The sequence below is a fragment of the Chenopodium album genome, chromosome 15 (genome assembly GCF_948465745.1).
Source record: "Chenopodium album chromosome 15, dcCheAlbu1.1, whole genome shotgun sequence".
NCBI classification, from domain to species: domain Eukaryota; kingdom Viridiplantae; phylum Streptophyta; class Magnoliopsida; order Caryophyllales; family Amaranthaceae; genus Chenopodium; species Chenopodium album.
Window position 1 is genome coordinate 7,820,041 of NC_137848.1, and position 5,940 is coordinate 7,825,980.

The following is a 5,940-nucleotide window of genomic DNA, read 5'->3' on the forward strand; positions in this document are numbered from 1 at the left end:
GCAAATGTTTGCAGCAATACCTCCTTCCCACTTTAGGCCACAAGTCTTGAATTGCAGCCTCAATACCCTAACAATACAGTAGAGATAAGTTAGTTTACATTAGTATATATGAAATAGATGGGTAAAATGAACACTAATGGTACAAAATCATTACCTTCTTCCTGTCAAAGATTATACACCATTCATCCCCTCTTCCACTGTCTTTTAAAGCATTCTTCAAATGCCATAAAAAGAATTTCCAAGTTTCAGCATCCTCTCCTCCCACAATTGCCCAAGCAATTGGAAAGATCTCATTATTACCATCCAAAGCCACTGCTGACAGTAGCACTCCACCATAATGCCCTTTGAGATGAGCTCCATCCACCCCTATCAGACTTCTGCAGCCAGCTTTAAGTCCATCTAAAGCTGCTTTGAATGCAATGAATATACTAGTAAAAGCCAAAGGTCTTTCAGGATGGTTTGCATCATTCCATGCACAAAATGCCAAAGACCCTGGGTTTAACTCTTTGATCACATCACAATACATAGGCAGATCTTTATATGACACATCATGCCTGCCATGGATCTCCTCCAGTGCTTGTGTTCTGACTCTGTACAAACTAGACTGAGCCATATTGACCCCCATATATCTGGAAAAGTAGATCATTCAATGACTTTGCAGGGATGTCATTATTTGCTCTAATGTCGTCTAACAAAACTCTCTTTGCCCATTTGCAATTCACCATGGAATTTCTAAGCTCAACTCCCTGGCAAGTGTGTTCTGAATTCTCTATAGACTTAATAGCCCATGTTGTACCATCTGGAAGAAGGGAGGCATGTAATCTTCAATTACAGCTCATATCTGAGCATGAAACTGAGTACCTGAAGTTGCTTGCATAGTCAATAATGATAGCAAATCCACATTGTATGCAATAGTCCCTAACAATATCTCTTAAATGTTGTTTATCTATGAACAACTGCCATGGCTTCAAAATAATTTTACCAAAGCCCTCATCCTTGTAGACTTCACCATTGTTGTATAACTTTGCAAAATAATTGTCCTGCTCATTTTCACACTCAAAAACAGGTTCCTCAAATGGATCAAAGCCATCCTCAATCAAAGGACCATAATCATCACCTTGGATCTCATCATCTGTATCAACACTTTCTTCAGTGTCTTCATTTTCAACCTCAATTGGGATGTGCCCTTCATCTTCTGCTTCATCATCTTCCACACTCAGTGTCTGGTCACCATCATCCCTAAGGCTAATGGTTAAACTCCTTCTAGTACTAACTACCCCAGAAGATGCATTATGCTCACTACCACTTGCACTACTGCTATTAACAACTCCATATCTTTTAGCAGTAGTCCTAGGAATTCTCCTCTTACAGAAGACTGATGCTCTAGAAGACTGACCAGACTCTCTTTCATGTGAGGTTTTACTACTCCTAGCAAAATCACCTATGTTCTGAATAGGTTGTAATAGTGATTGGGTTGATGGGTGAGGGGGTTGTGTTTGTTGTGTATGTAACTCTGATGGTATTTGGGTGTCATCATCTTCAGCAGGGTGATCAATAGGCTGGTTTGGATTCCATGGAGTGGGAAAAATGTTAAACCAATAGTCAACTGTATCATTGACAGCCCCTCTGCCTCTGCCTCTCCCTCTAGCATTGCCCCTGCCTCTCCCTCTAGCATTGCCCTTCCCTCTCCCTCTACCAGTTCCCCTTCCTCTCCCTTTCCCTCTTCCAATTGCAGTCCCTATTAGAGTATGAGGTACCCTATCACTCTCAATCCCTCTATTAGGTGAATCTAGAATGTCAGCCCATGTCTCATCTATGCATTGACTAATAGCATGGTCAGTCTGGTCCAAATCATGTTCATCTATTGGAAGTTTACCTACTGCAATCATATGCCTGTCAAAGTCTTCTTTAGAAACAACCTCAGCTTCCAATAACTCAGGTTCACTAGACTTTCTTTTCCTAGGTGTGAGTTTGGATCTCCTGACAATCACTTTAGGTTCAATAGCTACAAATTTTTTCATACTAATAGGTTGAACAGTTGGTGTCCCTAACATAAGTGACCTAGCAGCTTCGACCACTTTACTATCCTTACCCACTGCTCCTACCCATATGTATATCTCCTTCTTCTCAGGCAAATTACTAAACATTTTCATTAAGTCAGCATCACTTAAAAGACTAACATGCTTCATTTTAAACACATATGAAAATGTAGGGTGTTCTGGAGTTTCCAAATTGTCCTTAGTTGCTTTCTCCCAGTACTCTATAATAAGATCAATTAAATTTGCCTTATCAATGTCCTCAACAACAACAGACACATCCTTACCACTATATTGAAACTGTAAGACAACATTATCACCCATTCTGCAGCAAATATAAGAAACATGTATAAGCATAATGCCCTAGAACATTAAGTACAATATTCAAGTAATTTTAACAATACAACCCCAATAATTAACTCCATACACAAAATAACATTAATTTTTCAAAATTAATCAACATCAAACAACAGCAGTATTAGTAATTCACCAATACCCTACACATTTACAAAAACAGAGCATACAACAAAAATTTCCCTTCATAAATCGAAATAAATACATACTTGACTTAGGACCGCACCTCAAATGGTATAATTCTCCCAAAGATCGAACCTTGCTGACAATCGCAACCTCTTCGAATCAAATTCGTCTCCAAATTCACCCAATTTACTCCTCAACAACATAACCCAGATTCCCCTAAAACCTCCCAAAAAACCCTAACTTAATTTCAACTAAATAATCCTTGATAATTACCTATATTTTCCAGAATTTGGAGCCAATAATTTTAGGGAAATTCGATTTTGCGATGAAAGACTGAAGAACTAGAATGAAGATGATGATGTTCAAAGGTTTTAATCAGACCTTTTGACAAGACATAGTTGGTTGGGTAAAATAAATGGGGGTGTTTTAGTCAATTCATCTTTTCCCTCCCATTTAATCATAAACCATGGTTAATCTTCTTTAAAAATGCTTAACTCAAGTTACCATTGAATTAGCTTAGCTAATTATTGATTACCGTAGATAATTTAAAAAGTTAGTGTTTACCATTGAGAAAAAAAGGAAGTTCAAGAGTACCATTGAGAATATCCCTTACTTTTTTTGTAAATGAGTGATGGTGGACTTATCTACGATGAATTTGCTATTAAAAGCCCAAAAGTATGTATTTTCGATTTTGGTGAGACCAAAAGAAATACTTTGTAATAAGTTTGGAGAAAAAATTCCCTTGTAAAACGACAAGGGAAAAAAAAAATTAAAAAGATGTGGGAATTGAAGTTGGGTATAATATTATTGGCAATGGAAGGAATAAGTGTAAGTACAAATACATTAAGCAAAGCAGCCATGGCTAAAGGAATGAGCAACTATATCTTCACTACTTATACTCATGGTATTTCTCTCTTCTTTCTTGCTCCCTTGGCTTTCTTTTTACACAGGTACGCTATCGACCATTCCATCAAGAAACTCATCGTGATCAATTACTACCTCTGTTCGGATTTAGTTGTCATATTATCATTTATCGAGATCTTTTTTTATTGGATATGAACAGAAAAACTCCTCCTTCGCCCATTGGATGGTCTATAATTATCCGGCTTTTTCTCCTTGGAGTTCTCAAGTTTGTATTTTTAATCTGTGTTTTTCTCCTATGGTTGATCAACTTAATATTGAAATTAATGAAATAATTCTGATCTTCAAAATACTATTGACTTTTCTTTTTCGTTTTTTTAATGGGTATTTATTAATAATGTAGTTGTGGATGCTCCATCTTTCTATTTGTTGGAATACGATATAGCTCACCAACTCTTGCATCGGCAATGAATAATCTTTCCCCTGCTTTCACATTTATCATAGCCATTATTTTGAGGTAATTAATTTCGAATATTTGATACATTCTATCTAATTGCGTATCTTTGGTTGGGTAGAACATCTTTTTCATGACTAACAACATTATACCATACAAGTAGTATTCTTGCTTAAAGTCATTACTTGCTGCTGCCACAGTATTTTTCCTTTTTTCCTTTGCTGGTTTAATTCGTTTAATTTTTCTCCCCCTATTGCTCGTGTTCTACTTCTAGTCTTCTACGGCTCTACCTCACCAAAAAAAATAAAAATAAAAAAATTATTGTTTACTCCTTTATTATCAGTTTATTACGCTTGTCAACGCATGTTTTTAATGATTAATATTTCTAATTATCAACATTATAAAATTATAAAAAGTAGATATTAATAAAATATATTAAAACGATTCAAACAAAATTTCACATAAATATGTTTTATCATATCTATAAACCACAAAAGCGAGTTAAAGCGTATTGTGTGAATAGTGTAAAAGTCAAACGATGTTAACTATAAAAACGGAGGAAGTATAAAGTACTAGCACGGAGTATTTTGTATATAATATTCATTTTCATTGGTAAGTTGGTGCGGAACTCACCTTCTGACTTTGAGGTCATGAGTTCGAGTCCAACCAACTACATTTGCTTGGGAGTTGGGGGATTCCCTTCATTCCCATTCTATTCTCAAGTGTTGATCTACATAGCTAAGCTAGCTGAACCTATGAAGGTGTCAGTTTAATAGAGTCCTTCATCTTATCTTAAAAAAAAAAAAAAAAAAAGTAGAAAGTATAGTCAAAGTACGCTATATATATAAATTAAATTAGGAAAAATACAATTTAATAAACCCAGCTATTGCTGATTTACTTCTAATAATCCCATCTAAGGTTTTTTTTTTTTTTTTTTTTTTTTTTTAATAATCCTAACTATGCCCTTAGTTTGCCTCCAATAGACCCAAAAATCAGTTTCCTACTGAAAAGGTAAACTATTTTCTTTTTGGTTCTTAAATGCCACATGTCAGCACATGTTTGGCCTAATAAGTTTTTTTTTTTAAAAAAAAGCAAAAAAAAATGGAAATCTATCCCAGCCACCCCCACTATGAATCCCAACCACCCACAACCAACCGAAACCCGGTCGTCCACCTCCCTAACTCTCCGAAAATGGCCGGACTAAATCCGGGTTTCAACCGCAAGCAAAGCAGCCGCAATTGCTGCGAATTTGTGATTCAACTGCAACCTCAGGCAAAGCAAAGCAATCACTGGTGGCTGTCGCTGCTTTGGTTGCTCCATTGCGGTGGTTGCCGCTGCTTTGGTTGTGCCATTGCGATGGGCGGAGCTTGTTTTTAAGGGAGAGGATGAGTGGTTTTGGGGTGGGAGTGGGCTGGGTAGGGTGGTTTTGGGGTTGGGAGTGGACGGCCGACCGTTAAGGGAGACGAACGACCGTTTTTCGATGAGATTTCGCGGTGGCGGGAGGGGTGGGGGTGGTGGCTATTAGGGTTTTTAGTGTTATTTTTCTTTTTTTTAAGACCAATCACTTGCTGACACGTGTATTGGTTACCTGTTTTAACAAGTCATTGAATTGGTGTTGACCAATTGGGTCTATTGGAGGCAAACTAAGTGCATAGTTAGGTTTATTAAAAAATAAACTTTAGTTGGGATTATTAGAAGTAAATCGTGGGATTATAAAAGTGTATTTTTTCATTAAATTATTGTAAATTAGTCAACTTTATTTAATTTTTCATTGAATTGTTGGTTTTTGTGTGTAGGATGGAGATGGTAAATTTTAGTGCACGAAGTAGCATACTTAAGTCGATTGGAACAATAGTCTCAATCATTGGAGCATTCATAGTGACATTCTACCAAGGACTACCAATCATATTTTTCTCTTCACCAAACAAGCTATCGCTCCACTCTTTATTTGAAACTCAACCAAATTGGCCGGTTGGCGCTCTCTTGCTTGCCACTAGCAGCATTTTTCTTTCCCTCACTTATATTGCAAAGGTAAGATAAGATATTCAATCTTTACAAGTTGGTATGACAATATTAAATAATTATCCGCTAATTCGCTCCACATGCTTT